Raw genomic sequence first — 18,141 nt, 5'->3', positions numbered from 1 at the left:
GTTTTCCATAGTGGCTGCACCAATTTACAATCCCACCAGCAGTGCACAAGTGTTCCCTTTTCTTTACATCCTCACCAACATTTGTTATCTCTTGTCTTTGATGATGGCCAGTCTAACAGGCATGAGGTGATATCTCATTGTGGTTTTAATTTGCATTTCTCTAATGATTAGTGATACTGGACACCTTTCATGTCCCTCTTGGCTATTTGTATATCTTCTTTGGAAAAATGTCTTTTTTACATCCTTTGCCCATTTTTAAATTGGATTATTTATGTTTTGGTATTGAGTTATATCAGTTCTTTATATATTTCTTGATATTAACCCCTTATCAGATATATGATTTGCAAATGGTTTCTCCCATTCCGTAGGTTGTCTTTTCATTTTGTTGATCATTTGTTTTGCAGTAAAGAAGATTTTCGTTTGATATAGTCCTATTTGCTTATTTTCTGTTTTGTTGCTTGAGCTTTAGGTGTCATATCCAAAAAATCATTGCCAAGACCCATGTCAAGGAGCCTTTTTCTGATGTTTTCTTCTAGGAGTTTGATGGTTTCAGGTCTTAGATTTAAGTCTTTAATCTGTTTCAAGTTAGTTTTTGTGAATGGTCTAAGATTGGAGCCTGGTCTTGTTCCTTTCCATGTGAATGTCCAATTTTCCCAGCACAGTTTATTGAGGAGACTTTTTCCTCCATTGAGTGTCCTTGGCTGCCTTGTCAAGTCTTAGTTGACTACATATGCCCAGATTGACTTTTGGGCTCTTGATTCTGTTCTCTTGCTCTGTGTGTCTGTTTTTTGTCAGTACCATACTGTTTGATTACTATAGCTTTGTAATACAGTTTGAAATCAAGAAGTGTGATGCCTCCTGCTTTGTTCTTTCTCAGGATTACTTTGGCTATTTGGGATCTTTTGTGGTTTCTATAAATTTTGGGATTGTTTTTTCTATTTCTGTAAAAAATGTCATTGGAATCTTGATAGAGATTGTATTGAATCTGTAGATGGCTTTGGGTAGTATGGACATTTTAACAATATTAATTCCTCCAATCCGTGAACATGGAATACCTGTCCATTTATTTGTGTCTTACTTGGTTTCTTTCATGAGTGTTCTCTATTTTTCGGTATATGTATCTTTTACCTCCTTGGTTAAAATTATATGTAAGTATTGTTTTGTTTTCTTGTGAGGAAAATTGTCACTGAGCTAACATCTGTTGCCAGTCTTCCTGTATTTTATGTGGGATGTCACCACAGCATGGCTTGATGAGAGCAGTACTAGGTCCACGCCTGGGATCCGAACCTGCAAACCCTGGACCGCGGAAGCGGAGAGCATGAACTTAACCACTACACTGCTGGGCTGGTGCCTAAGTATTTTGTTTTTGATGCTATTGTAAATCGTATCATCTCCTTTATTTCTTTTTCACATAATTCATTGTTAGTATATAGAAATGCTACTTATTTTTGCGTGTTAATATTGTATCCTCTAACTTTACTGGATTTGTTGATTATTTCTAACATTCTTTTGGGTGGAGTCTTAAGGATTTTCTATATATAAAATCATGTCTTCTGCAAATGGAGCCAGTTGTACTCCTTCCTTTCTGATTCCGATGCCTTTTCTTTCTTTTCCTTGCCTTGTTGCTGTGGCTGGGACTTGCAGTACTGTGTTGAATAGGAGTGAGAGTGGACACCCTTGTCTTGTTCCTGATCTTAGAGGAGAAGCTTTCCACCATTTCCAGCTGAGTGTGATTTTAACTGTGGCAGTAGGATCATTTTTCTTATATAGCCTTTTTTACATAATATTAATCAATATGGATATTCTTTGATACTATACCTTGTGTATATATATATATATACAACTTGACAGGTGGTAGTTTATTAGAGGTTAGTTGCAATGTGGAATCTGAAATCGTTTATTCTGTTACCTTAAAATTCATTGGTCTAGCTTATACTTTGGGTCGATTTTTGGCCCATGCAAGATTTCGTAACATCACGCCTTAATCACGTGGGAAATACTGGTTCACGAAGTTGTGCAGATCTTCCAAATGTCGACCGCTTTCGCCCATCTAGCCTCAGTCTGAAATTACATGTGATCACCACTGATCTCATCAGAAAAGTCTTTTAATTATTGGGAAGCTGCAAAGTTATGTTGGCAGATATGAATTTTCCAGAATTCTAATTTCTAGGTGAAAGCTTGAATTTTATCATTGGCAATAAATTATTTGAAATAGCAGGCTCACTTTGTCAAACATTTTCTCAAAACTGGAGACATAGGCAAATCTGAATAACCATAGTTTGTCATTTGTTCTTGCAGGTAAAAATGATATTCCTTGAAAAAAAGGTGCAGTTTAGCTTACCACTCAGATAATTGACTTACGTGTAAGTGCTTTTCCTCAAGGTGACTGTTGAAACACTTCCCATTTTATCACACAGAATATTAAAAAGATACGTCCTCGGGGTTGGCCCGTGGCCGAGTGGTTAGGTTCGTGGGCTTCCCCTTCGGCGGCCCAGGGTTTCGCTGGTTCGGATCCTGGGCACAGACATGGCAGCACTCGTCAGGCCATGCTGAGGCGGCGTCCCACATTCCACAACTGGAGGGACCCACAACTAAAAATATGCAACTATGTACCGGGGTCTTTGGGGAGAAAAAGGAAAAATAAAATCTTAAAAAAAAAAAAAGTACTCAAGGGTGAAGATTTAATAAAATTAATAATCTTTACTACTTCAGCAAGGGCATTTTTTCAGTGAAACTGGCCTTGTTTTCCTCAGTGAGTGTGTGAGGTGAAGACTGCAGTAACCACTGGTACAGTTTGGTGTCACTACCTTGGTTTATGCGAAGCAGGTGGCAGTTCTACCCACCGTTGCACTTGTACCATTACTGCAAACATCAACACGGTGAAAAGGCAAAAACCTCTTAGGATTACAGTGAACGTAGTTTTAACCTTGCAGACCCCCTGCAAGCTTCTTGGGGACCCCCAGGGATTCAGGGGTCATATTTTGAGACCACTGGACTAGGACATAGCAGATGTTAAGTACGTACATTCAACTGATATTATTGTTGTGTATTATAATTCTTTTTTTTTTTTAAAGATTTAATTTTTCCTTTTTCTCACCAAAGCCCCCCGATACATAGTTGTGTACTTTTAGTTGTGGCTCCTTCTAGTTGTGGCAAGTGGGATGCCACCTCAGCTTGGCCTGATGAGCGGTGCCATGTCTGCGCTGAGGATCCAAACCAGCGAAACCCTGGGCCACTGAAGCGGAGCACGCGAACCTAACCACTCGGCCACGGGGCCGGCCCCATGTAATTCTTTATTTATGGCTCTGTCTTCTTTGGTCCAGGCTCTTATCTGTTTGTCCCCAGTGCCGGACACAGTGTCCCAGAGGGAGGATGACGTGGATGAATATGTGATTAACGCGTGCCATCCTGTGGGCCAGGATTGGAGGAGGGCATGTTAATAGCTGCCTCTTGTGCTGGATGCTAAGGTGAAGGAGGCTACTTTACTGGATGTATATGCTTTCTTGACAACTTTGATGTTGAATGGCATTTTTTCAAGGGTGCCAGATAACTGAAGAACTTGCATTTTTGACATTTGGCTGTTGGCGTCCCTCTCAGGGGTTTCTGTGGGTGACATTTGTGCTCATGGAGACATTTCAGGCAGGCGGAGTGTATGTGATTTCCAACAGTCAGCGCTTTCCAGGGGTTGGCCGAGGTGTCCATTTGGACGTGCAGCTGGAACAGGGACGCTGTGCAGTGGGAGTGCTGGCTGGCCTCTGCCCAGTGGCACAGGCACTTGGAGCATCAGCTGAGGCCGCTGAGACCTGGGGAGGCTGATAGCTCCTTGCCTCAGATCAGCCAGTGCCAAACCTGGACCAAGTTCTCTGCTTGCAGCTGATCCAGTTCTGCATTGAGGCTGGCTTCTCAGTGCTTTAAACAGTATTTTCTTGTTTGTTTCGTTTTGAATTTGATGACAGAAAGTTAGTAGTGGAGCCTTTACCTTAACGAGTTAGCGGGGGATTTTTGTACACTTTATCCCAACCTCGAAATCTGGATAAGTAACCTGGAGGTGACTGTTGTTATAGATTTTTCAAAATGGACATCCACTTGGCTTCTAAGCTTTTATTTATTACAAGGGTTGTTTTAAGTGGGAGAAGTTGCTTTCCTTTCTAAGAGGATTCTCTGTGGTGTGACCAAAATTCTTCTTCCAGGGGGCTCAGGAGTCGGAAGGGGACCCTGGATGTTGGCCTTGGTGGGTGTGATAAGACCTATCAATGTTTTACATCTTCAGTGTTTTTTTTACAATATAAAAGAAGAGATTTTGCCTGGCGTTAACCTGTTTGTATGGGTGCCTCCCTGGAAGGGGTTCCGGAGCCCTCTGTGCTTACTGCTTATGCTAGCTTAGGGTGTATATGTATTGAGGAGACTTAGGAGAGTCTTTTGGTTTGTCGTCCTTTTAGTGAACTCGTAGCTGCCCACAAAAGCCTTTAGAACAGAGACAGAGGGAGCCAGAGGAGACTAGAAGAGCAGAGCTGCGTGTTGGGGGAGGCAGCTGGAACCCAGGATGTGTTGAGGGAGGGGGGCTGCCACCTCCGAGAACTACAGGATGTGTAGACATTGCAGTTGTCAGTGTGCTGTGCCCTGTCCCGCCCCTTTTGACCCTCACCACGCTCTTACTAGTTAGTCAGGGAGGTGACGTTACTACACGTTTTATAGGTGTGGGAAATGAGACTCATAAAGGTCAGTGCAAAGTCATGTGGTTAGTCAGTGGTGGAATGGCCACCAGTCTGCAGGCCTTCTTGTTCCTAATGGGTGCATATTTGTTTGTGACCACACTAGGCTCCTTTGTTAGTGAGAGAGGTTTCTTAGGGCCAGAGTCAAGGGCAACATTGGAGGAGCTGGTGTGCTAAGTGCTGGCCTTCCATCAGTCTTGGATTGAGTCAGAAAGAGTGTACAGGGTCTTTTATTTGTGGGAGATGCCGTGGCCACTCTGAAGATGTAGGATGGACCCCGCCCAAAGTTTGGTTTGCATGTCAAAGGATGAGGAGGCCAGGTGCACACCAAGAGATAGGGAAAGTCTTATTACTCATGTGGTGAAGCTTTGTGGGGGAGCCCAGGGCAGGCTCTCAGGCAGGTTGGAAAGTGAGTTGAGAGAGCAGGGAAAGGCGACAGGCTTGGCCTTTATTGTGTTTAGAGGGGGAGGCTGGCGGAGGGCTTCCTTGCTTGCCTGTCTGGGCTTGGATGGTTTGAAGGTCCTGCATGTGCCGAAGCACATGCCCTGGGCTTGCTACCAGTGTGCTCAAATTTAGGGCAGAAAGGGAAGGGGGGATGGTAGGGGTTGAAAGCTGTCAGCAGTCACCCATCAGAAATGGAGCCAGATGTGTTACAGGCCAAGACATCTTTCTGCAGGGACCCTTTGGTTCCAGGGGAGTGAGTCAGTGAGCTGCTGGAAGGACTCATGGACTTAGCTAGGTTGTAATGCGGCGTGATCTCAGCTCGAAGTAGCCTGTGACTCCATGCTGCTTTGCCCACAGAACGTTAGGCCTTTCTGCTGATTTAGAGTGTGAGCCTGTTGGGAACTAAGGGAAATGTGTGGGGAAAGAGGAGAGAGTGGTGGAGAAGGCTGTGAGTGCATGGCGTGGCTGTCTTTAACTGAGAACTCTGCCTCGCTTCTCTCTGTCCCCCTCCCCAGCCCTGTTTTACCCTGGGAGGTTTAGGCAGAAAGTGGGTCTGGGCCAGCAGTGGGCATTGCTGCCTGGTGGAGGATGTGTAATCCCGTTTCCCCACACAGGAGTGGGACCTTGGCCTGTCCCCTCCAGGACGTTTGGCAGCCATCAAGCTGAAGGTGTCCCAAGGGGCAGGGGACGCAGCGGAATGCGAAGGAATGGTAGGCTGTAGGGCGAGGCCTGCTTTGTGCTAGGACTTTCTTTTTTTTTTTTTTTTTCTTGCTTTATCTCCCCAAATCCTCCCTGGTACATAGTTGTATATCTTAGTTGCTGGTCCTTCTAGTTGTGGCATATGGGACGCCGCCTCACCGTGGTCTGACGAGTGGTGCCATTTCTGCACCCAGGATCTGAACCCTGGGCCGCTGCAGTGGAGCGTGCAAACTTAACCACTCGGTCACGGGGCCGGCCCCAGGACTTTCTGCTCTTGGAAGACTCTCGGTTGTACTTGGAAGACGTGTTTTGGAAGCCAGTGAGACGTGGACTCTAACAGACTACCGTGTAGTCACATGTTTTTAATATTAGGGAATTAGAACATTGAATGATGTCCAAGTCGAGCAGTCTGTTCTGGCACTTAAAATGTGCTGCTTTTCAGTGGAGGGCAAGACGCTGCTTTGAGCGTCGCTTGGAGGTGGAAGAGGTGTGTGTTTGTGGTTTTTCAGAAGGTGGCTTCACTGGGGCCACTGTCGTCTATCAGAAACACATGCTTTTGACTCCTGTGATGTTTTCTCAAGTCTAATTATGCCATTTCCCAAGGTGCTGGAATGTTTTTTCCCTTGTTTGTGGTCTGTCTGAACTTCGTCTGTCGTCTTACCATTTTTACGTAACTACCCATGTTGTGTATGTTCAGACCAGCATTCTGTTCCAGCTCGATGAAGCTGTGTTTGTCTGCTCATAGGTATTTTCCCTGGTTTAAAATAGATTCTGCAAGTTCTGCTGTGAGATTTTAGTCATTTGTTGGTTTGTACGGTCAGCAGACAAGTTCTGAATGCCCCTTCTTCCATCGTGTGAATGTAGGATTTCCCCAGCCAGCCTTAGAGTTATTGTGTGTACTGCGTTCCATTCGTGCAGTGTTGTTGGTGTCTCCCTCGCTCAGGAACAGGCCCCGTCTGTGTCTTTTGCTGGTCTCTGACCCGCGAAGCGGGAGAGCTTCAGGTGACTTGGTGGGCCAGGCGTCAGTCTCAGACCGTGGAGGGCTTGGACCTGGAAGTGTGGTCCGTTTCTGGCCTGGGTTTTGGAATGAACGCCTGGAGTAGTCCCACGTCCGGTCGTTGAGGCGTCGATCATGCAGTGATGGCTCTCGGCGCTGACTGACGGTCAGAGCTGTTTTCTGGATGTCCTTCCCGTTCAGCCTCACTCCTGATGTCCACCTGGGAAATGAGCCCCCTTCAGGTCTGGGATAGCTCATGGGGCTTTAGAGCCCAAAGAGACCTTCGAGATCCTGATTTCTCCCCTGTTTTTATGTATATAAGGAACCTGATAATTACAAGTAAGTTCATTTATTTTTTTTGAAAAATTTTAAAAATATGCAAAATTAAAGAGAATAGTGCAGTGAATCCCTACATATTCATCATCCAGACTCAATAATTTCAGGATATAGCTGCCTGTTTTGTCTGGAGCCCACAACTCTGCCTTCCTTTATGACCTCACTGCAGCCCCAGGGGGCGGGGATTAGTATATCAGGCCCAGAGAGATGAAGTGACGTGCCCAGGGTCACACAGCCTGCAGCTGGCCTTCAGAGTCCTGACCCTCACCACTGCACTGCCTGCAGAGGTTTCCTGACTTGTCTGATGTGCAGGCTAAACTGGAGGTCTTACTACTTCATTGTTTCTTTTATGATGATGTTTTGGTGACCTTTCTCTTTCCATGAAACTTGTGAGTACCGTTGTAACCCTGCCGGGCAGACTGGCGTGCCCAGCGTCGAGTGGTGGAAACTCTGCTCTGCTTCAGGGATGAGGGGTGCATTGTCTTTCGGGAATTTAGTAACAATAATAAAACCATCTGAAAATTCGTCTGCAGAGTCTAAAAGTCTAGAATTATTCCTGCAATTCTAAACAATGTCAGTGATAATATATTCCTCCAACAAAAATCTTTTGTTGGTGTGTGTTCTAAATAGTTGCTATGGTAACTTGAGTTTTAATAATATATATGTTAGCTTCAAATGAGCACTTTTCAATTCTTTAATAGACATTGTATGCTACATGGAAGTTAAATCAGAGAGTCTAATTAGACAGCGGGCCCCCCACACATGGGCGCTCAGTAAGCGCGTTCATTTTGAGAGACGATTTGTAAGAGTTAGGAATTGTTCAGACTTGCTTTGGACATTCTCCTCGCAGTTAACCCCTGTGGTACTACGTATTTCTGCATTTAAACAGTAGATTTGAAATGAACAACGATAGGCTTTTTAAAGTTTCTAATTCTGTCATTCTCTGTGACCACTTGGAGTTTTTATTTCTGCTTAAAAATTAAAACAGTGGAACAGTGCAAACCTTGAGGTGTAATACTTTTGTTTGGTAAGTGCAAATTTTAGTATATACATGAAATGTTTTACTAAATTTGCATAATATATGTAAAGTTGAAATTTATTTCAGAATTGTTTTAATCCTAGAGAACAGATCAAGAAAATAATTTTTGATTTTTACATAGCTATTACTGAAATAATTTTTTATATGAGGAGAGTGTGTTAAAAAATGATCTTTTCTGGGGCCTGCCTGGTGGTGTAGCGGTTAAGTTTGTGTGTTCTGCTTTGGTTCCTGGTGTTTGCTGGTTTGGACCCCAGGCATGACCCTACACACTGCTTGTCAAGCCATGCTATGGCAGCGTCCCATACGTAAAGTAGAGGAAGATGGGTGGGGATGTTAGCTCAGGGCCAGTCTTCCTTACAAAAAGAGGAGAATTGGCAGTGGATGGATGTTAGCTCAGAGCTAATTTTCCTCAGGAAAAAAAAGATCTTTTCTAGGTGTTGAATACACTAGGTATGCCATGGTAGGTAGAATGCTTTTTCTGTGTTTCATCTGTAAGTGAGCAGATTGAGAATCTTTCATACAAGCACCTGGAGCCTGTGGCAGGATAGGAAGAAGGATACGCACAAGCATTACTTATACTTAGGGCTTACTCTGCCAGAAATTGCTGGCACTTGGTACACCTTTATCTCACTGTCACTTGATGAACTTCCCCCAGGCCTCTTTTCAATGCCGGCAGCTGTGAGACGGAGGGTGAGAGCTCCTGCAGGGCCTGCTGGGCCTCTCAGCTTTGAAGCATGTGGAGAATGAAGGATGCAGAAGGTGATGTGGAGGCTGCTCTTGGGAGGGGCTGGCCGAGACTCAGGCTGCGAGACTTCTGGCTCCTCTGCTCTGACCTTCAGCATGGCTTAGGGCAGTGGTCCTTACTGGCTTTGACCACAGCGGCGTTTGGCAAGGTCTGGAGACACTTTGAGTTGTCACAGCCAGAGGGGAAGTGCTGCTGTCATCTAGTGGGTAGAGGCAGGGCTGCTGCTAACTGTCCTGCGGTACACAGGACAGCCGCCCAACCCCCACGACAGAGCTACCCAGCTCCAAATGTCAGTAGCGTTGAGGTTGAGAAGCTCTGACTTAGGGCAAATCACTTAAACTCGCTTAGCCTGCTTCCTCCTTTCTTCAAAATGGGGAAAATAATAGTACTTTTCTCATAAGGTTGTTGTGAAAAACTAGGGAAGATAACACATTTAAGAGCCCAGCTGTTGTTGTTTTGTTGTTCTTATAATAATTTTGATTAACTTAGTGAAAAAACACAAAGGATGAAGCAATTGCTGTGGTGATGCGCTCAAGACCAGTAGAAATACTGTACTCTTTACATCCTTTGTACTGTGAGTGGATAGTTACGCTTAGAATAATGACCTTGAATCAGGAATTGAACTGGAAACCACTTAGAAACATTTTTAATAGAAAATACTGTTTCTGGCCAAATGCTCCTTTGTCAATATTTTCCATACTGGTCTGATGATAAGTCACTGGGGGTACTCTTCCCTTGAAGATGTTGATCAGGAAGTCAGAGTCGTGGGGCCTGGGAATCCTCAGTTTTAACAGTAGTCCTAGGTGATTCTTAAGATCAAGCAAGTGAAGGGGAGGAAGACATGTTTTCTACCCACTCTAGGTCCCTCTGGCTGGGCTACAAATTAAATTCACGTGAGACGGAATAACAAGAGAAGATTGAACAAAGCTTGGTAACTTGCATACATGGGAGAGACTCAGGAAAACTGAGCCACTTGCCAAAATGGCAGAGGTTCTCAGTTTAAATACCACCCTCAGCTAAAGACAAAGGAGGATGTTGGGGGTGGGGAGTCAGTTAGGGGAGATTACCAGAAAAGCACAGTAAACAAGAGTAAAGTTATTATGCAGATTTAAATCCTTGCCTTTGGCATTGATGAGAGTTTCTAGAGATAAGGTCATCCCCTCTTCTTTCTGGTACAGAGGGAGACACCTTTACAGATGGAGATTTCCTTTACAAATGTAAATGTCTCTTAACAAAGAGTAACTTCTACTTCTCAGTTTCTCTCATGTCTGCAGTTTTTAAAAGTAACCAGCCCAAAATAATCCTCATGCCAAAGAGACATATCTTGGGGTGGCCGATTCCATTCCCCCACACACGTGTGGGAAACAGTCCTTTTAGGTAGGGAAAAGGTTCCTTTGTCAAATAGGCCTGGGAACCCCTGGCTTAGCCTTAAGCAGATTTCTTTCCTATAGCACTTTGCTGAGCCTTAATGTGATAAATTGCATTATGCATTGTGGAGATTGGGAGTAAGAATATATAATGTTAGGGAACATTTCCCAAACTTATTTAACTATGGATTCCTCCCTCTGTTAAGCACACGGTAGTATGATGTTCCACAGACAACACTTTCAGAAACAATGAATTATAACAACTCACTCTCTGCAAATTCTAGTTAAAGGAGGGTTTCCTGTTAGTGTTTCCGTAGGATAGATATCTAACTGTGGCTTAGTAATGTCCTGGAAGATGAGTAGGTGGGAGGGACCCTGCGGTGGAGGGTCGCTGCAGATCAGACTCACTGCAGTGGGCCGTGGACACTGACTGAGTCCCTCTGGGTCTGTGCACTCACACACGGGACGGCTGGAGTCACGGCCTGTTCCTAGGGTGCTCTCAGCTTGGGTCTGTGGGAGGAACCTTCCTTAGGAAGTGCTTCTGTGGGCTCATAATGGCAGCAGTCCCGCCCTCAGAGAATTCTGTTGGCTCCTGCATGCATGCCTCGGGAGTGTTATCTAATTTCTCCCCTCTGTCCACACCCAGGTTTGTCTCGGGAAGTTCCTGCCAGTTTCAGGTGACTGATGGCTTCCTTTTGGGCCACCACTTCAGCTAAGCGCAGTTATCTAGGAGCTCATGTTAGTGCAGCAGGTCAGATCCCCGGCCTTTGTTCCCCACATGCGGATGGAACGCATCTGTACTTGACAGTGCTCACAGCAACGAGAGAGCCGCAGAGACCCAGGTGTGTAATAGCTGTAGGCCTGCTGAGGATTGATTGTGGCCAATAATTTGGTTATGTCTTTCATTATTGTAATTTGAAAATCTTAAATCTGAATTATACAAATACATGAATTTAAAAATTGGAGTATTATAGATAAAACCTAGAGCTCTAGTTTATTCCTTTTAATTGCTATACAACATTCAGTTGTATCCTTATACTCCAGTTTATTTACCTATTTTCCTGTTTTTTGCTAACTACTAATTACTACACATATCGTTGCCATAAACGTTTTGCACATGTCTCTTTGGGCATATGTTTTCATGTTTTTATAGGATAGATACCTGGAAGTGGAGGCATTGGGTCTTAAAGGCAGATGTTTGTAAAACATATATAAACTTCAAATTAATACACTTTTATTCCTTAAAGTTTTTAACCCTGATTGGCAGACAGTGAAACCAGGAGTGCGGGATAGGAGTGATCCCTCCCTCCCCCAGGCACTGAAGGGGTCCATGGTCTGTAGAGAATTTAAAACAATGATAAAGCTAACTAAAGTTCAGCCAACTTGTTTTTTTAATTGCCACCTGTCTCCTATTCTAAACAATGTCAGTAACAAAATACTCTTCCCCCTAGATCTTTTGTTGGTCTAGTTTCCAGATATTTGTTGCAGTAACTGTTGAGGCTTTTGTTATACTTTAGTAAACATTCTGTTCTACACAGAGGATAACTATTGTACATTGGCTCCATACCTGTGGATGAAGTTGTGAAATAAGTTTATAATGATTATCATCTGGAGCTCACTTTGGGCATAGTTTATGTCTCCAACCCCTGTGGTCCTGCCGTGTTGAATGGTGGATTGAAATCAGCAAGTATAACACACTGATTGTACTTCTGTCATTCTGTGTGACCGCTGGAGTTTTTATTTGTATTTAAAATTTAAAACAGTGAAACAACTTGAAGGATAATATTGTTGTTTGGTATCTGCAAATTTTAGTTTATACATGAAGTGCTTTGTCAGCAGTTTTCCAAAGTGGAATGTATACTCCTAGCAGCAAAATTTGAGAATTCCAATTATTCCACATCCTCACCAGCACCTGATATTTCTTTTTAAACAAGCAAATTTAGTTTCATTGCAGTCCTCCTAATAGCAGATAAAATAGTTTTAAAACCCAGTTGTGCTTTGCAATGTGCGTCATCAAAACCATCCAATGTAGATCCGTGAATGAGAAAACTGCGGTCTCTCCTTCCAGGAGTGGGTATTTAGGTATTTAGTTGAGAGTGACAGTGGCCCTTTGCTGAGCCACTTGAAGGTGAAGGGGAGGAAGAGAATTCCTCTACCTACTCTAGGTCCTTCTGGCTGATCTACAGATTAAATTGGCATGAGACAGAATAACAGGAGAAAATCAAACAAAGCTTTCTAACACGTGTACGTGAGAGAAACGCAGGAAAATTGAGCAACTCGCCAGAATGGCCAAAGCTGCCACCTTAAATACCATCTTCAGCTAAAGGTGGAGGAGGGTGCTGAGGGTGGTGGTTTGGGGCTTCAGAGGGGAGGAAGGCAATTCACATGGAGATGGAAAAGCAAATGTTTGGTAGATGAGAGTGGGCTTGGCAAGGACCCTCACAGTCTACAGATACCCAGAGTTATCTAAAGTGATGGCCTGTCCTGGGGACAGGCCTTTTATCTTAAATTCTTTTAGGCAGTTAGGGGGAAGGTCAAAGTTTCTTTTAGAGTCTTTTGTTGTTAAAAATAAGCCGAAGAGACACATTTTGAGGTGGCTAATTCTGATCCCCCACAAAATAAAAAGGTTAGCATTATACTGTCAGTTTTAGTGACCATGAAGACATAATTTATAGACATAAATATGTGAGTGGTAAACATCACTACACATCTGTACTAGTGTTTCTCGTAAGTGTTGTAGGGGAGGAAGACGTTTCCTCTTCCCAAATGTGGGTTTGTCTGGCCAGAGAACGAATTAAATTCACATGAGACAGAATAGCAAGAGAAAATTAAACAAAGCTTTATGAGGAACCATGGCCCCGGGGCCTTTCTTCCTTCAGGAAGAAAGGGCACCGAAGAAGTGGGGTCCACAGAGTGGTTATATGTGAACATGTGATTGAAATGTCCCTCCCACAATAGTCACAAGATTGCCCTGTGGCACAGTGCTTGATGGACACAGCAGATAGTGCTCGGCTATCTCGGAGGGCGTAGCAGGAGGCAAGTCTATCGTCTGGAGCTGGGCGGCCACAGGTGAGCGCAGCAATCAGTTCCTAGCCTAAGGAAAGATGCTTAATCCCTAAAGAAATGCCAGCGTTGGAAAGGGGAGGGAAGTCAGTTACAGGAGGTTACCAGAGAAGCACAATAAAATGCAGATTTTAAGTCCTTGCCTTTGGTATTAAGAGTTTTTAGAGAGAAGGTCATCTCCTTTCTTCTTCCTGGTACAGAGAGGGAGCCACCTTTTACAGATAGAGATTTACCTTACAAATGTAAATGTGTCCTAGCAAAGGGCAAGTTCCATTCCTCAGAGCCTCCTTCCCTGTCCCAGTTTATCAAAAGCAATCAGCCTCCAATAATCCTGATGCCAAAGAGACATATCTTGGGGTGGCCAATTTCAGGTCGCCATAGTGTCTTGTTCCTTTGTCTGTATATTTGTTCTCAACTACCTGATTAAAATGAGAAATAGAGGATTAGGAACTGGTTATGCTTTTGGACCTCTGGATGTGTAATTCCATTAGATTTGGCTGAAAATGTGTGTCATGTTCCTGTAAAGAAGAAAGCTGGTGATGTGGGTTGCTTTCCTTGGTGTTGGCTGGTTGAGAAATCATTCATCACATTCTGTGAACTTTTCTTTCTGTATCTTTGTGTCATGTTGGAGTCTGTGTAGCCTTATTATCCTTACTCACTCCTTTTAACCTTGGGTTATAGAGAAGGCGGATCTGGGGTGGAAAGCGATCCCAGGAGAGCAGGTTAACTTTTTCATCTCAAAGGTCTCTCTTGGGGGATCTGTACTGGTCATGGTCATATATTTCTTTCCCCTTTAGTGTTCCCAGGGGTTGGAGGAGCTCCCATAAGAAAACGTAAGGTTGGAATGAGTGGTGGTGGTGGTTCTGTAGAAATGAAGAGGAGGCTGCTCCACGGCTGAGACGACAGCCAGCCGGAAGCTGGAACAAGACTGCCCACTGCTCTGTTTGGCACAGATGGGGGATGAGGATGGTGGAATGGGGAATGGCTTTAATCAGTCTGTCAGTCAGATGCAAAGTTGACGTCAGGTGATAACTCTAAGAAGAGATGAGTAGATACTGAAAAGAAAGAAATCAAGAAAGGGGAGGAGGGAAGTACACACACACAGTGTTCTTGAAAGTGATTATGGGCGTACAGGTTGCTTTTCATTCAAGGACTTACTGTGGGCAGTTTTTAAGTTCAAAAAACAGGAAAAAAATTTGTATTTTGTGTAATAAATTTAGTAATTAATATATAGCACGTAGAATTAGGCATTTTCCTCCTGGGTAAACTTGCCGCCAAGATCCGCGAGATAATATTCAAAGCCACAGATCATTGATGGAGTCCGAACACAGCTGTAGCATTCCATGGGAGGCCTGGCTTTCTTGAGAATGAGCACAGTAGGTGTGGCCCTTCCCCTCTGGCCTGTCTTCTGAGGTGGTGTCCCTGAGGCTGGGATCCAGCCCCTTTGTGCTTTTTCTTGTTCCTTTAGTGTTTCAGAATGGCAGGTAACTTTGGGCCATTTCTGACTCTTCTGGAGAGCAATTCCACAGGAGCAGACTCTCTGGCGTCAGGCCAGTGTTTGGAAGATGATTCTGCAGCTTTTCCTGTATCGCATTTGAATCTAGTGCTCCACAGTAAGCTGTCTTTATGGTCTCTATTGATGAAGGCTGAAGCAAAATAGACTCTAATGGCAGCATTTCAGAAGGCCTCTGTGAGCGCTTGTTTATATGGCACTTAAGTGTGCAGGGTGCTGGTGCTGGCAGAGTAGTTGTGGCCTTGTACTGACGAGTGCTTTGTCTCCCAAATCGCAGCTCTTTTGGCTGGAGAGTGTATGAAGGGTGTTTTAGGAGCAGGCACTAGAGACATCTTACAACATGACGAATGGGCACAACTGGGTACAACTCAGTATTTGCGTTTCTGCATCCAGCATCGAGGTTTAGTGGCCTTGCTCTCCTTGCTGGTGGAGCATTGGTAAGAATGAGCTTCTCTTTTCACATATAAATGATTGCATTTCCACCCAAAGGGCTCTATTTTCCAACTGAAGGGCCCTAAATTTCTGTTGCTGCCATTACAAATTACTACATCCTTTGTAGCTTAAACAGTGCAAATGTATTATCTTACATACAATTCAGAAGTCTGACATGGGTACTACTGTTACCTCCCAAGGGGGGTCATCTGCTCACCGCAAGACGTGCTGATAGTCAGGAGGCAAAGGGGTAGGAGAGAAAGGGTTTTATTACTTACAGCTTGCTAGCAAGAGGGAACATGGCTGACTTGTGTCTGAAAGAACCATCTTACAGAACAAAGACTACAGGCCAGTTTATATATGGGGCTGGTCTGGGGGTGGTAGTGGGGGTGAGTGGGAGGCAGCTGCTCTCCAGGGTGGGACAGACATCTGGTCCCAGTTCCTGATAGTCCTTTGTTTTACTGCATATGCATCAGAGAATGGAGCAATGCCCTATACCCTGATCTTTCAGTCGTCATTGATGATGGCTATCAGTGTAGGCTCTCTGCCCAGGAGTCATCACATTCCTAAGGAACTCAAAAAGAACAACGTTATCATCTTAAAGCAGCTGAGAGGGGCCACAAAATCTACAGAGCATGTCTGGGCTGGTTAATCGGAGGTCATTCAAAGTTACAATATAGTTTCTTCTCTACAGTGTGGCTTCCCTCATGTCAGCCTTGTGTTGAGCCAGTATCTTACAAGGCTGAAGTCAGGGGGTGGTAGCACATTCTGGAAGCCCTAGGGGCGATCCTATTTCCTTGCCTTTTCAGCTACATTCCTTGGCTCACGGCCCCTCCTCTGTCGTCAAAGCTAGCAGACTAGCATCTCTGGACTCCCCTTCTGTCATCACACCTTTCTTTCTCTTCTGCTTCTCTTTTCCACTTTTAAGTGTATTATATTGGGTCCACTCAGATAATCAGGATAATTTCCCTGTTTTAAAGTCAGTGTGTTACCCCACAAAGGGCAAGATCTACTCACCGCGAGACAAAAGCCAATTGTCAAGAGGCAAGATGGTGGCAGAGAAAGGGCATTTTATCATAGCTCACTAGCAAGAGGGAAGACAGCCGAGTGATTTCTGAAAGAACCATCTTCGGGGGCACAGAATCTTGAAGGAGTTACGTAGGCCAGTGGGTTCTAGGGGAGGTTGGGAATGTTGACCCTCTGGTGTCACAGACTGGGAGTCGAGTCCCCACACCAGATCGCTCAGTGTCATTGATGACGGCTATCAGCATAGACTCTGTTTGGGGTCATCACATTCCTAAGGAACTCAGGACGAAGTTATCCTCTTACACAGCTAGGAGGTCTATGTACAAGCAGGGGTCGTAAAATCTACCGAATAGGTGGATCTCCCGGAGGGTGCGAACCCAGCTGGGTCAGTCCGTCAGAGGTCATTGGAAATTACAGCATGGTCTCTTCCCTACAGTATGACCTCCCTTACGTCAGCCTTCTGTTGAGCCTGTTTCAAGTGGATTGCAACCTTAATGCCATCTGCGACTTTAATTCCCCTTGCCATGGAAGGTGACGTATTCACAGGGATTAGGATGTGGACATTTTTAGGGCCAGTATTCTGCCTACCACAGGCTCTTTCTCTGTTTCCGTAGTACCCTGATCTGTACCAAGTAATATAGAAGTTACCTGTTTACGTATATTGTACTCCTCCTAATTTCACACGCTTCCCGAGGGCAGGCACTGCCTGTTTCATCTCTGAATTCCCAGCATCACTGTGGCGCCTGGCGCACATAGAGGCTGCTCCGTGTTTGCCGAGCTGATCAGAACTGTTTCAACCCTCGTTTTATTTATGAACAAACTAAGAGCTAGGGAATTCTGATTTTACAGCAAAGCAGTGAGAACTCAAACCTTTTTATCTCTTAACTTCTGTAAAGCCATTAAATGCAAGGCTCAGAAGACCTGCGTGTCCAGTAAGAATGCATTATTTTTCTTGTCTCTCATAAAGGCATCAGCTGATGCTGGTCATGAGCCCGAAACCAAATGGACAAACTGAATCACCGTTTGTGTATCTGAAGACTGCTCTCTAAACGGAGAATATCAGTTAGTAATAAATCAGCTCAGCATTTAGTGGATGGAAGATGAGGAAAATCTCAAACCAGACAATCACTGAGAACTATCAGATTCTATTTGTAAAAATAGAGCCTATAAATTAAATCAGCACAGAGCATAATTTGATCTTGCTTTATCTGATGGCTGAATTTAGCGAACTTCTTGTCAGTTAATTTTGACTTTGTCTAAATGCCCTTTGTGTTGCCTTTCAAATACTAATTAGTAGGAGGCAAAGCCAGGATGGAGAACCAGCCCAAAAAACTTGCCCAGGATGCCTTGTGAGGCAGCAGACAGTATCCCCACCTCAGGAGCAGGAATGGCAACAAAACCCACATTCTTTTGCTAGATTGACACGTGTTCAGGTGGTTTTAAAATGGAGTTGCACATCTGTTGCATTTGTTTTGGTATTTGAAATTTTTTATTTCAAAGCTAGCCCTAATGAAAACAATAGGTTTTCTTCAGTTTTTATTTAAATGCTGGTTGTTTTGAGTATTTGCCTGCACATTTGGTTTTGGTGTGAGCCAAAGGCTGGCAGTTGTCAGCTGAGCAGAGGGCTCCCTTACTTCTGCCTTACTTCAGAGCCTTTGGAACTTTCTGGGCCCTCAGTCTCATTTCTCTCTGCTCCCCATCACATGCCCAGCCAGGTCTCGCCTTCTCTTCTCTTGCTGTTCCTCAGCCCAGCACACCTACCATATAT

At 44.3% G+C, this 18,141-nt stretch overlaps 1 protein-coding gene across 14 annotated transcripts in view; it reads left to right on the top strand.

Annotated features, from left to right (window-relative positions):
* Nucleotides 1–18,141, top strand: part of CCNY (cyclin Y) — a 318,347-nt gene that overhangs the window by 150,192 nt on the left and 150,014 nt on the right. The window contains exon 1 of one of the 14 annotated variants that reach the window (XM_070601620.1): nucleotides 10,924–11,181. The exons of 12 other annotated variants lie outside the window; for them this stretch is intronic. The gene's annotated coding sequence lies outside the window, so the exon portion shown is untranslated. Of the gene's footprint in view, nucleotides 1–10,923; nucleotides 11,182–13,290; nucleotides 13,409–18,141 lie in introns of those variants that run through there. One more of the 14 variants, XM_070601622.1, reaches the window with a different exon arrangement.

The sequence above is a fragment of the Equus przewalskii genome, chromosome 30 (genome assembly GCF_037783145.1).
Source record: "Equus przewalskii isolate Varuska chromosome 30, EquPr2, whole genome shotgun sequence".
Lineage (NCBI taxonomy): Eukaryota > Metazoa > Chordata > Mammalia > Perissodactyla > Equidae > Equus > Equus przewalskii.
This window is presented reverse-complemented; position numbering and strand designations above follow the sequence as displayed.